The sequence below is a fragment of the Oncorhynchus mykiss genome, chromosome 11, assembly GCF_013265735.2.
Source record: "Oncorhynchus mykiss isolate Arlee chromosome 11, USDA_OmykA_1.1, whole genome shotgun sequence".
Lineage (NCBI taxonomy): Eukaryota > Metazoa > Chordata > Actinopteri > Salmoniformes > Salmonidae > Oncorhynchus > Oncorhynchus mykiss.
In genome coordinates, this window is record NC_048575.1 from 50,785,726 (window position 1) to 50,800,914 (window position 15,189).

Genomic DNA, 15,189 nt, shown 5'->3' on the forward strand with positions numbered 1-15,189 from the left:
ACTCATTCATTACAGCTGCAGTGCTGGTTGTAGCACGAAGAAGGAAGAACGTGCAATTTATGGCATAAAAGTGTTGAATAAAAAGTGTTGACAGTGGTGCTGAGTAAGAACTTAAACATGAACTCACTCATAAAAACAGAAGCTCTTTGCTGTATTCGATGACAGTCTCTAGTTATGTTTTAAAACTTCTTCGGGATAGCCCCCTTTTTTTCAATTTCCACCTAAAATGACATATCAAATCTAACTGCCTGTAGCTCAGGCCCTGAAGCAAGGATATGCCAATTCTTGGCACCATTTGAAAGGAAACACTTTGAAGTTTGTGGAAATGTGAATTGAATGTAGGAGAACATAACCCAATAGATCTGGTAGAAGAAAATACAAAGAAAAAAGCTACCTTTTTTTCTACCACAATCTTTGAAATTCAATAGAAAGGTCCCAGTTCTAGCCATCACCCTGGTTGTAATTCCGATGGTGTCCACAAGATGGCAGCAGTGCATGTGCAAAGTTTCAGATTGATAACTTGAAGTGTGCGCGTTCTCCATGACATTTAGTGTGAAGTCACCAAGGTACATTTGGTCAAATCGTGAAGGAGACAGTTGCATTCATATTACATTTTTCTGCAAGAATATAATCAAATCTGTATACTTGGACTTTGATTTAGCTTTTCCAGTATTAGTAGCCATATTATAAGTTCAACATTTGCAAAACAATCAGTTTTCATAACTTCATAACTCTGAAAATTCTTGTAATTTTTGTCCAATCGGAAAAGGCATAATGTCACAAAAGGTTAGCACCTACATTTTGCAACAGACACGGGGTTTCCAGATACTCCCATAAAGGCCAGCTCATTGGCTATCTAGCTAGCTTTGTTTGACCCCGATTGGCGCTGCATGATTTACAACTGTCCCATTTTGAAATCTCACAGTATTAACGTTGCTGTAGCTTTTATTTATGCCTGCTATATTTCGGCAGACACTGTAATCTGAGCCATCCCATTGGCCAGCGGTAGGCCTATAGTGCACCTGATTATCTCTCCAGGTCGAGTTTGTACCTTCAGACACATGAAATGGTTCAAAATGGGAACACTTCACCTTTTACAGAAATGTTTGGCAATCGACTAGAAATGCCTTGGAGATCGACCAGTCGATCGCAATCGACCGGTTGGTGACCACTGGTATGGACTATGGAATTTCCTTGCCTGCACTTAGGATAGGTGGCTGTCTTTTAATTGACAGTCAGGGGTGGTGATTATTGGCCCATCATTCATAACCTGTCTGCCTTGCACCAGCTCCAGCGACTGTGCCCCTGACATGCCTGGACGAATTAAACATATATTCAGAGTGGGTTGGAAATAATTGGAGGAATGTCAATTTGTGACCATGAATGATGACCCCATGGCTGCAACCAGTCCACATGTCAGACATATAGGCCTACAGGTCTTTGCTCTCATTCACAGACAGAAGGAAAATACAGCTCTGCTGCTGTCATTATTACCTTACCCAATGTTTACAGCAGATCATCATGACACATCGTCAACATTAGCTGTTGACCAGGTCTATGTGTCAACATGTGCTAAACTAAGCATACAAACGTTGACAGATACTCATCATTAATGTGTTTAGATACAACCTGAAATAAACCAATCACAAATAGTTGTGTGGGCTATTAAATAATGCAATTTGACATGGACATTTTGTACAAACCAAAAATGATGATCATCGTTGATAGAAAGTGGGTGAACTGGGAGGAAAGTAACACTTTTAGTTTCCTAATTAGAGCTACAGACACCATATTTGATGACAATGAACTTATATATTTCCCCTAATATTAGTCATTTCTTTTCTAGGGTTTAATTTGAACAAGTTTAAATTAAATAGGCCGAGAATAGAACTACCGCAACGTTACTTTTGTACCTGTCGTTTGGGGCGGGAGTAACACAGCCTTGGGGCGGGAGTAACGGCTAGTGAGTAGCGCACAATATCTGTCTTCTCTCCATGTTTCTGGTTTGTAATGCCCTTTACTTTCAACAAATGTACTATCAGCCATAATGTCATGTTTGTATTGATTCTAAAAATGAATCATAATATTGCGCAACCACACTATTTTGGATTTACTCAAATTGATCACATAATTTTCTCATCTCACTTTTAATAGGAATGTAGTAGGAGATGTTTTTCACCATTTTCAATTACTATTCATGCTTAGCTCTACCAATCAGGTGTGCTCCAGCTGTCCTTGTCATGTGTGCTCCTGGTGTCATGATAGAATAAACGTTAAACTCTTCACAAATGTCAAACTCATCATGCTGATCACATTTCCATGGCTTGACATAAGCAAAAGGGTGGCTATTTGAAGAATCTCAGATATTAAATATATTTTGCTTTGTTTAACACTTTTTTGGTTACTACAGGATTCCATATGTGTTATTTCATAACTTTGATGTCTTCACTATTATTCTACAATGTAAAAAATAAAGAAAAACCCATGAATGAGTAGGTGTTCTAAAACTTTTACCTTGTAAAGATTTTTTTTAAGACAGTGATAAAAAAAAATCAGATTAAAATGTTGCAGATTAGAAGATAATCATTCCCTTAATGTACGCCTTAAAAGCATCCCAAATTGTATGGCGGGACGGATATTTTCTGTCCTCTACGGCTACATTTGTAATGTTAAAGTTTTTTAGTTTTATGTATTTAATACATTTTGGGCCCAGAAGATGCGCTCTGTTCATTCCCCAAATTCTGTCGCTAAGTGTATTTTTTATTGGTGTAATTATGCATGATACCGGAGAATGATCAGATATCACTATATCGTACATTATTTAATCTGGTAAATTGTTGAGTGCATTTGGAAAAAAAATGTTTGTTAATTCTTGTATAGATTTTCTTACTTTGAGAAAAAAAGGGATAGTTTTTTGTAGTTGGGAAAAATATCTCCAGGTGTCCTGTAATATATTTGTAGAGATTACATTTTTCAGCCTAAAATAATAGTTCCAGTGTGGATTTGATCTAATATACAGTATCTTGAATTCGGAAGTTGAATTCGGAAGTTTACATACACTTAAGTTGGAGTCATTAAAATGAGTTTTTCAACCACTCCACAAATTTCTTGTTCACAAGTTATAGTTTTTGCAAGTCGGGTAGGACATCTACTTCGGTGCATGACACAAGTCATTTTTCCAACAATTGTTTACAGACAGATTATTTCACTTATAATTCACTGTATCACAATTCCAGTGGGTCAGAAGTTTACATACACTAAATTGACTGTGCCTTTAAACAGCTTGGAAAATTCCAGAAAATGATGTTATGGCTTTAGAATCAAATCAAATTGTATTTGTCACATACACTTGGTTAGCAGATGTTAATGCATGTGTAGCGAAATGCTTGTGCTTCTAGTTCCGACCATGCAGTATTATCTAACAAGTAATCTAACAATTTCACAACGACTACCTTTTACACACAAGTGTAAATGAATTAATAAGAATATGTACAGTGCCTTGCGAAAGTATTCGGCCCCCTTGAACTTTGCGACCTTTTGCCACATTTCAGGCTTCAAACATAAAGATATTAAACTGTATTTTTTTGTGAAGAATCAACAACAAGTGGGACACAATCATGAAGTGGAACGACATTTATTGGATATTTCAAACTTTTTTAACAAATCAAAAACTGAAAAATTGGGCGTGCAAAATTATTCAGCCCCTTTACTTTCAGTGCAGCAAACTCTCTCCAGAAGTTCAGTGAGGATCTCTGAATGATCCAATGTTGACCTAAATGACTAATGATGATAAATACAATCCACCTGTGTGTAATCAAGTCTCCGTATAAATACACCTGCACTGTGATAGTCTCAGAGGTCCGTCAAAAGCGCAGAGAGCATCATGAAGAACAAGGAACACACCAGGCAGGTCCGAGATACTGTTGTGAAGAAGTTTAAAGCCGGATTTGGATACAAAAAGATTTCCCAAGCTTTAAACATCCCAAGGAGCACTGTGCAAGCGATAATATTGAAATGGAAGGAGTATCAGACCACTGCAAATCTACCAAGACCTGGCCGTCCCTCTAAACTTTCAGCTCATACAAGGAGAAGACTGATCAGAGATGCAGCCAAGAGGCCCATGATCACTCTGGATGAACTGCAGAGATCTACAGCTGAGGTGGGAGACTCTGTCCATAGGACAACAATCAGTCGTATATTGCACAAATCTGGCCTTTATGGAAGAGTGGCAAGAAGAAAGCCATTTCTTAAAGATATCCATAAAAAGTGTGTTTAAAGTTTGCCACAAGCCACCTGGGAGACACACCAAACATGTGGAAGAAGGTGCTCTGGTCAGATGAAACCAAAATTGAACTTTTTGGCAACAATGCAAAACGCTATGTTTGGCGTAAAAGCAACACAGCTCATCACCCTGAACACACCATGCCCACTGTCAAACATGGTGGTGGCAGCATCATGGTTTGGGCCTGCTTTTCTTCAGCAGGGACAGGGAAGATGGTTAAAATTGATGGGAAGATGGATGGAGCCAAATACAGGACCATTCTGGAAGAAAACCTGATGGAGTCTGCAAAAGACCTGAGACTGGGACGGAGATTTGTCTTCCAACAAGACAATGATCCAAAACATAAAGCAAAATCTACAATGGAATGGTTCAAAAATAAACATATCCAGGTGTTAGAATGGCCAAGTCAAAGTCCAGACCTGAATCCAATAGACAATCTTTGGAAAGAACTGAAAACTGCTGTTCACAAATGCTCTCCATCCAACCTCACTGAGCTCGAGCTGTTTTGCAAGGAGGATTGGGAAAAAAATTCAGTCTCTCGATGTGCAAAACTGATAGAGACATACCCCAAGCGACTTACAGCTGTAATCGCAGCAAAAGGTGGCGCTACAAAGTATTAACTTAAGGGGGCTGAATAATTTTGCATGCCCAATTTTTCAGTTTTTGATTTGTTAAAAAAGTTTGAAATATCCAATAAATGTCATTCCACTTCATGATTGTGTCCCACTTGTTGTTGATTCTTCACAAAAAATACAGTTTTATATCTTTATGTTTGAAGCCTGAAATGTGGCAAAAGGTCGCAAAGTTCAAGGGGGCCGAATACTTTCGCAAGGCACTGTATATATAAATAAATGGATGATCGAAGGCCGAACGGCATAGGCAAGACGCAGTAAATGGTATAGAGTACAGTATATACATATTTGATTAGTAATGTAGGGTATGTAAACATTATATAAAGTGGCATTGTTTAAAGTGACTAGTGATACATTTATTGCATCCAATTTTTAATTCTAAAAATGGCTAGAGATTTGAGTCAGCATGTTGGCAGCAGCCACTCGATGTTAGTGATGGCTGTTTAACAGTCTGATGGCCTTGAGATAGAAGCTGTTTTTCAGTCTCTCGGTCCTAGCTTTGATGCACCTGTGCTGACCTCGCCTTCTGGATAATAGCGGGGTGAACAGGCAGTTGCTCCGGTGGTTGTTGTCCTTGATGATCTTTATGGCCTTCCTGTGACATTGGGTGGTGTAGGTGTCCTGGAGGGCAGGTAGTTTGCCCCCGGTGATGCATTGTGCAGACCTCACTACCCTCTGGAGAGCCTTACGGTTGTGGGCGGAGGAGTTGCCGTACCAGGCGGTGATACAGCCCAACAGGATGTTCTCGATTGTGCATCTGTAAAAGTTTGTGAGTGTTTTTGGTGACAAGCCAAATTTCTTCAGCCTCCTGAGGTTGAAGAGGCGCTTTAATCCTTTTTCACCATGCTGTCTGTGTGGGTGGACCATTTCAGTTTGTCCGTAATGTGTACGCTGAGGAACTTAAAACTTTCCATCTTCTCCACTACTGTCCCGTTGATGTGGATAGGGGGGTGTTCCCTCTGCTGTTTTCCGAAGTCCACGATCATCTCCTTTGTTTTGTTGTTGTTGAGTGTGAGGTTATTTTCCTGACACCACACTCTGAGGGCCCTCACCTACTCCCTGTAGGCCGTCTCGTTGTTGTTGGTAATCAAGCCTACCACTGTTGTGTTGTCTGCAAACTTGATGATTGATTTGGAGGCATGCAGGGCCACGCAGTCATGAGTGAACATGGAGTACAGGAGAGGGTTGAGAACGCACCCTTGTGGGGCCCCAGTGTTGAGGTTCAGCGGGTTGGAGATGTTGTTTCCTACCCTGCACCCCCCCAGGATCTCCAGATGAATGACGAGTTTAGAGGGTACTATGGTGTTAAATGCTGAGCTGTAGTTGATGAAGAGCATTCTTACATGGGTATTCTTTTTTTTTTCAAACGGGTTAAGGCAGTGTGCAGTGTGATTGCGATTGCATCATCTGTGGAACTATTGGGGCGGTAAGCAAATTGGAGTGGGTCTAGGGTGTCAGGTAGGGTGGAGGTGATATGATCCTTGACTAGCCTCTCAAAGCACTTCATGATGATGGAAGGGAGTGGTACGGGGCGATAGTCGTTTAGCTCAGTTACCTTAGCTTACTTGGGAACAGGAACAATGGTGGCCATCTTGAAGCATGTGGGAACAGCAGACTGGGATAGGGATTAATTGAATATGTCCATAAACACACCAGAAGTTTCCGATAGGCTAACTGACATAATTTGAGTCCATTGGAGGTGTACCTGTGGATGTATTTCAAGGCCAACCTTCAAACTCAGTGCCTCTTTGCTTGACATCATTGGAAAATCAAAAGAAATCAGCCAAGACCTCAGAAAAAATTTGTAGACCTACACAAGTCTGGTTCATCCTTGAGAGCAATTTGCAAATGCCTGAAGGTACCACTTCATCTTTACAAACCATTGTACACAAGTTTAAACACCATGGGACCACGCAGCTGTCATACCGCTCAGGAGGGAGACGCCGTCTGTCTCCTAGAGATGAATGCACTTTGGTGCGAAAAGTGCAAATCAATCCCAGAACAACAGCAAGGGACCTTGTGAAGATGCTGGAGGAAACAGGTACAAAAGTAACTATATCCACAGTAAAACGAGTCGTATATCGATTTAATCTGAAAGGCCGCTCAGTAAAGAAGAAGCCACTGCTACAAACCGCCATAAAAAAGCCAGACTACGGTTTGCAACTGCACAAGGGGACAAAAGATCATACTTTTTGGAGAAATGTCCTCTGATCTGATGAAACAAAAATAGAACTGTTTGGCCATAATGATCATTGTTATGTTTGGAGTAAAAAAGGAGTAGGCTTGCAAGCTGAAAAAGACCATCCCAACTGTGAAGCACTGGGGTGGCAGCGTCATGTTGTGGGGGTGCTTTGCTGCAGGAGGGACTGGTGCGCTTCATAAAATAGATGGCATCATGAGGCTGGAAAATTATGTGGATATATTGAAGCAACATCTCAAGACATCAGTCAGGAAGTTAAAGCTTGGTCGCAAATGGGTCTTCCAAATGGACAATGACCCCAAGCATACTTCCAAAGTTGTGGCAAAATGGCTTAAGGACAACAAAGTCAAGCTATTGGAGTGGCCATCACAACGCCCTGACCTCAATCCCATAGAACATTTGTGGGCAGAACTGAAAAAGCGTGTGCGAGCAAGGAGGCCTACAAACCTGACTCAGTTACACCAGCTCTGTCAAGAGGAATGGGCCAAAATTCACCCAACTTATTGTGGGAAGCTTGTGGAAGGCTACCCAAAATAGTTTGACACAAGTTAAACAATTTAAATGCAATGCTACCAAATTCTTAAAAATACTTGAGGGCAAATATATCAGATTTTACCTTTCAGACACAAGTCGCATGGCCAGGAATCAGATTTGTATCTGATTTCAAACAAGCTGTGAAGGTGGTTTCTATTGTGACTTGAAATATCAGATTGCATGTGCTTTTTCTCGATGCAGACTGCACGAAACATATATACAGTAACAGTCAAAAGTTTGGACACACTTACTCATGCCAGGGTTACTCTTTATTTTGACTGTTTTCTACATTGTAGAATAATAATGAAGACATCAAAACTATGAAATAACACATATGGAAGTAACCAAGAAAGTGTAGTAACCAAGAAAGTGCTAAACAAATAAAAATATATTTCGTATTTTAGATTCCTCAAAGTAGCCACGCTTTGCACACTCTTGGCATTCTCGCAACCATCTTCATCAGGTAGTCACCTGGAATGCATTTCAATTAACAGGTGTGCATTGTTAAAATATCATTTGTAGAATATATTTCCTTCTTAATGAGTTTAAGCTAATCAGATGTGTTGTGACATGGTAGGGGTGGTATACAGAATATAGCCCTATTTGGTGAAAGACCAAGTCCATATTATGGCAAGAACAGCTCAAATAAGCAAAGAGAAATTACAGTCCATCATTACTTTAAGACATGAAGGTCAGTCAATCCGGAAAATGTTAAGAACTTTAAACGTTTCTTCAAGTGCAGTCGCAAAAACCATCAAGTGCTATGATGAAACTGACTCTCATGAGAACTGCGACAGGAAAGGAAGACCAAGAGTTACCTCTGCTGCAGAGGATAAGTTCATTAGAGTTACCAGCCTCAGAAATTTCAGCCCAAATAAATGCTTCACAGAGTTCAAGTAACAGACACATCTTATCATCAACTGTTCAGAGGAGACTGCATGAATCAGGCCATCATGGTCGAATTGCTGCAAAGAAACCACTACTAAAAGACACCAATAAGAAGAAGAGACTTTCTTGGGCCACGAAACATGAGCAATGGACATTAGACCAGTGGAAATCTGTTCTCAGTCCAAATTTTAGATTTTTGGTTCCAACCGCCGTGTCTTTGTGAGACGCAGAAAAGGTGAATGGATGCTCTCCGCATGTGTGGTTCCAACCATGAAGCATGGAGGAGGAAGTGTGATGGTGTGGGTGTTCTTTGCTGGTTACACTGTTAGTGGTTTACTTACAACTCAAGGCACACTTAACCAACATTGCTACCACAGCATTCTGCAGCGAAACACCATCCCATCTGGTTTGCGCTTAGTGGGACTGTCATTTGTTTTTCAACAGAACAATGACCCACACACCTCCAGGCTGCGTAAGGGCTATTTGACCAAGAAGGAGATTGATGGAGTGCTGCATCAGATGACCTAGCCTCCACAATCCCCAGACCTGAACCCAGTTGAGATGGTTTGGGATGATTTGGACCACAGAGTGAAGGAAAAGCAGCCATAAAGTTCTCAGCATATGTGGGAACTGTTGGAAAAGCATTTCAGTTGAAGCTGGTTTTGAGAATGCCAAGACTGTGCAAAGCTGTCATCAAGGCAAAGGGTGGCTACTTTGAAGAAACATATATTTTGATTTGTTTAACAATTTTTTAGTTACTACACTGTGTTATTTCATTGTTTTGATGTCTTCACTATTATTCTACAATGTTGAAAATAGAACAAAATAAACAAAAACCCTTGAACGAGTAGGTGTGTCCAAACTTTTGACTGGTACTATGTATCATATTCATTTATCACCCCCCTAATGGTGATAAAGGAACCACTTGGGGTGGAAACGCTGGCACACCCTGTCAAGGGTGATGCCCTAAAAAAATTTCTCCCCAATGCCTAGCACCCCCCCCCCCCCCCCCCCACACTGATACAGTACAGTGAAATGCCTAGCACCCCCCACTCTGATACAGTACAGTGAAATGCCTAGCACCCCCCACTCTGATACAGTACAGTGAAATGCCTTTCTTGCAAGCTCTTTCCCAACAATGCTGTAATCAATACCCGTCGTACTATAAAATAAAATAAATTAGGACAAAAGCACACTAGAAATAGAAGTAAGAAAAACATGAGAAAGAAAGTAAGCTACAGTGGGGCAAAAAAGTATTTGTGAAAGATCTCCCACTAAAAAAGATGAGAGAGTCCTGTAATGTTCATCATAGGTACACTTCAACCCAGACAAAATGAGGAAAAAAAATCCAGAAAATCCCATTGTAGGATTTTTAATGAATTTATTTGCAAATGATGGTGGAAAATAAGTATTTGGTCAATAACAAAAGTTTATCTCAATACTTTGTTATATACCCTTTGTTGGCAATGACAGAGGTCAAACATTTTCTGTAAGTCTTCACAAAGTTTACACGCACTGTTGCTGGTATTTTGGCCCATTCCTCCATGCAGATCTCCTCTAGAGCAGTGATGTTTTAGGGCTGTTGCTGGGCAACACGGACTTTCAACTCCCTCCAAAGATTTTCTATGGGGTTGAGATCTGGAGACTGGCTAGGCCACTCCAGGACCTTGAAATGCTTCTCACGAAGCCACTGCTTCGTTGCCCGGGCGGTGTGTTAAGGATCAATGTCATGCTGAAAGACCCAGCCACATTTCATCGTCAATGCTCTTGCTGATGGAAGGAGGTTTTCACTCAAAATCTCACGATACATGGCCCCATTCATTCTTTCCGTTACACGGATCAGTCGTCCTGGTCTCTTTGCAGAAAAACAGCCACAAAGCATGATTTTTCCACCCCCATGCTTCACAGTAGGTATGGTGTTCTTTGGATGCAACTCAGCATTCTTTGTCCTCCAAACACGACGAGTTGAGTTTTTACCAAAAAGTTATATTTTGGTTTCATCTGACCATATGACATTTTCCAAATCTTCTTCTGGATCATCCAAATGCTCTCTAGCAAACTTCAGACGGGCCTGGACATGTACTGGCTTAAGCAGGGGGACACGTCTGGCACTGCAGGATTTGAGTCCCTGGCGGCGTAGTGTGTTACTGATGGTAGGCTTTGTTACTTTGGTCCCAGCTCTCTGCAGGTCATTCCCTAGTTCCCCCCGTGTGGTTCTGGGATTTTTGCTCACCGTTCTTGAGATTATTTTGACCCCATGGGGTGAAACCTTGCGTGGAGCCCCAGATCGAGGGAGATTATCAGTGGTCTTGTATGTCTTCCATTTCCTAATAATTGCTCCCACAGTTGATTTCTTCAAACCAAGCTGCTTACCTATTGCAGATTCAGTCTACCCCGCCTGGTGCAGGTCTACAATTTTGTTTCTGGTGTCCTTTGACAACTCTTTGGTCTTGGCCATAGTGGAGTTTGGAGTGTGACTGTTTGAGGTTGTGGACAGGTGTCTTTTATACTGATAACAAGTTCAAACAGGTGCCATTAATACAGGTAACGAGTGGAGGACAGAGGTGCCTCTTAAAGAAGTAGTTACAGGTCTGTGAGAGCCAGAAATGTTGCTTGTTTGTAAGTGACCAAATACTTATTTTCCACCATAATTTGCAAATAAATTCATTAAATATCCTGCAATGTGATTTTCTGGATTTTTTTCCCTCATTTTGTCTGTCATAGTTGAAGTGTGCCTATGATGAAAATTACAGGTCTCTCTCATCTTTTTAAGTGGGAGAACTTGCACAATTGGTGGCTGACTAAATACTTTTTTGCCCCACTGTATATACAGGGTCAGTTCCAAGGTCAGTGCCAATACCATATTTACAATGCGAAGGGATACTGGAAGGGTAGGGATAGATATGTCTACTGTAGGTGTAAGGTGACTAGGCATCAGGATGTATGATGACAGAGTAGCCACAGCATATGATGATTGTATGTGAGTGTGTGTGCACGTGTAGAGACAGTATGAATGTGTGTGCGTATGAGTCAATGAAGTTTGTGTGTGTGTATGTCTGTGTGTGTCTGTGTGTATGTGTGTACTGTCCTCTGTGTGTGCATAGTGAAAATAAAATAAAAGGGTCAATGCAGATAGTTTGTGTAGACATTTTTAAAGCTATTTAGCAATCTTATGGCTTGGGGATAGAAGCTGTTGAAGAGCCTGTTGTTGTCAGACTTCTTGCTCCAGTACTGCTTGCTATGCGGAAGTTGAGAGAACCGTCTAGGGCTTGGGTGGCTGCGGTCTTTAATAATTTTCCGTGCCTTCCTTTCAAACCGTGTGATGTAGAGGTCCTGGATGGCAGGGAGCTCAGCCCCGGTGAGGTACTTTGCTGTCCCCAGGGGGAAGAGGGGCTGTTGCTCATTCTAACTGTGTGCATGTGTGTGGACCATTTTAAGTCCTTTAGATATTGAGGAACTTGAAGATCTCAGCCCACTCCACTACAGCCATGTCGATGTGGATGGGGGCGTGCTCGCCCCCTGTTTCCGGTACTCCATGATCAGCTCCTTGGTCTTATTGACACTGAGGGAGAGATTATTGTCCTGCACTCTTAGAAAAAAAGGTTCCTTATCGAACCTTAAAGGGTTCTGTCGCTTGCTTTATATATGGAACCCCTCAAAGTTCTATATAGAACCCTACAGGTTCTTCTTCAATGAACCAAAATATATTTTGATGTAGAATATAAATAAATTAAATTATAGACAAAAGAATATCAGCATAGTTTGTAGAATGTTTTGTATGCAATGTTTTATATGCAAACATAGTTTGGAAATATGCACTTGTGGCCAGGGTGGCATCTCTTTATTTGAATGATGGCCCACGTCAACTCTCTGTCTGACTTCTTTGCAATACAATACAATACAGCTTTGTCTATTAGTTACAGCAAACATCAAAAATGAGTCTTCCACTCCATTCTCAACCCCCATCAAACAGCAGACCTCACACATACTGTTGAGTCGAGCACAGGTTCAACCTGCGTGCATAGCATGCTGTGGGTTAAGGGCCTTGCTCAATGGCCCAATGGTAGGAGAATGTTTTGAGAATGTGAACCCAACAGCCCTCCACTTGTCAGATCAATTTCTCCTGTTTTGTCCTGTGCCAAACCCAGTATTCAAACTGGATAACTTCCGCCCACAGGTTCAACTTCTGCCACAGGTCCAACTCCTTACAAAGTATTTGAGCAGAATTGAGCAGTCGGCAATCCTGCTCATCGCTCATGGAACGGTGCGTACCGCTCCAGCGCTCCACATCCTTTCCTACAGCTCCACTGAAAACCACTCTGCACTCACAGGGATAGAAACTGCCTCTCCAAATTCATGCCATTCATTAAAATCACAATTTAACCAACACCCTTCTATTATTGTGACCCCCTGGACCTACCATTTGGTTTTGAAGTATTGAAAACAAACCATATGGTTTGAATGAAAAGTATTTTAATAAACATGAAAAGGTGAATGTAAGAAGCGCTCATCATTTCAAATAGGCTACATGTCACGTCAAACAGCATATAAACACTCTAAATAGGTCAGGAGCCAGACAGGGAGCCAGAGAAAATGAATTATTTAGGCTAGATTATTACAATTATTTCAAGGCTAGAGCCTACAAAGAAATACACTGTGAAGCATTTGTGAGTATGACACACTAGGCTGGTAGGGAGTCAGGAACATTAACCGCTCAGCATTTAAACAACATTTCATCGTATTAAATCATTATACAATTAAATCATTAAAAATCATCATTGCACATAATAGGCTGTGACTTAAATTAAATAATTAAATACAAATTAAATGAAAAAATGCCTTATTAGGCTCAGTGCCTCAGTGCCTTTGAATTCATTTGTAGAAACATGAGTTTGGCCAGAGTCTGTGGCATCTGGCACATGCAACGGTGCCTGGAGAGCAGGCCAGCAGTGGACAATGTCCTCGCCGTACTTGCAAAGCCACTGGGGATGCTTAACATCCTTTTGGCCACTCTTGCCAGGCTGTGCAGGGATAGGTAGGCCTAAAGGTTTTTAGGCAAAATAACCAAGTCAAAACGGAAAGCTCCTTGAATGTTGGAATATGCCAGGCCTTTTGGGCCAAAATTGATGGCCTATTGAATATATAATAGAACAAAAATGATGGAAACTTTTAAGAGATCTGCTTTTTTGTTTATTAATACTTTGCTACAATGACACACTTAATTAGCTCCCCACCTACTTCATTTATTTTAGAATGTGCACCAGTGGAGGCTTCTCAGAAGAGGAAGGTGGAGTACCATACTCCTCAGTGACTTTCGTGAACTTAAAATAGTGAAGAGTTAAAAAGATACCCTTTTAGATAAATCTATACTAAGTATATTCACGTCACCAAATAATTGATTAAAACACATTGTTTTGCAATGAAGGTCTACATTAGCCTTAACAGCACTCTTTAGGGTATTTTTTTATTTTTTTATTTCACCTTTATTTAACAAGGTAGACCAGTTGAGAACAAGTTCTCATTTACAACTGCGACCTGGTCAAGATAAAGCAAAGCAGTGCGACACAAACAACAACACATGGAGTAAACAAACGTACAGTCAATAACACAATAGAAAAATGTCTATATATAAACTTGTATATATACAGTGTGCGCAAATGGCATGAGGAGGTAAGGCAATAAATAGGCCATAGTAGCGAAGTAATTACAATTTAGCAAATTAACACTGGGATGATAGATGTGCAGATGATGATGTGCAAGTAGAAATACTGGTATGCAAAAGAGCAGAAAGTAAATAAAAACAATATGGGTATGAGGTAGGAATATTGGATGGGCTATTTACAGGTGGGCTGTGTACAGCTAAAGCGATCGGTTAGCTGCTCAGATAGCTAATGTTTAAAGTTAGTGAGGGAGATATAAGTCTCCAACTTCAGTGATTTTTGCAATTCGTTCCAGTTATTGGCAGCAGAGAACTGGAAGGAAGGCGGCCAAAGGAGGTGTTGGCTTTGGGGATGACCAGTGAGATATCCCTGCTGGAGCGCGTGCTACGGGTGGGTGTTGTTATCGTGACCAGTGAACTGAGATAAGGCGGAGCTTTACCTAGCAAAGACTTATAGATGACCTGGAGCCAGTGGGTCTGTTGACGAATGTGTAGTGAGGGCCAGCCGACAAGAGCATACAGGGCGCAGTGGTGGGTGGTGTATGGGGCTTTGGTGACAAAACGGATGGCACTGTGATAGACTGCATCCAGTTTGCTGAGTAGAGTGTTGGATGCTATTTTGTAAATGACTTTGCCGAAGTCGAGGATCGTTAGGATAATCAGTTTTACGAGAGTATGTTTGGCGGCGTGAGTGAAGGAAGCTTTGTTTATGAAATAGGAAGCCGATTCTACATTTAATTTTGTATTGAAAATGTTTAATATGAGTCTGGAAGGAGAGTTTACAGTCTAGCCAGACCTAGGTATTTGTAGTTGTCCACATATTCTAGGTCAGAACTGTCCAGAGTGGTGATGCTAGTCGGGCGGGTGCTGGCAGCGATCGGTTGAAGAGCATACATTTAGTTTTACTAGCGTTTAAGAGCAGTTGGAGGCCACGGAAGGAGTGTTGTATGGCATTGAAGCTCGTTTGGAGGTTTGTTAACACAGTGTCCAAAGA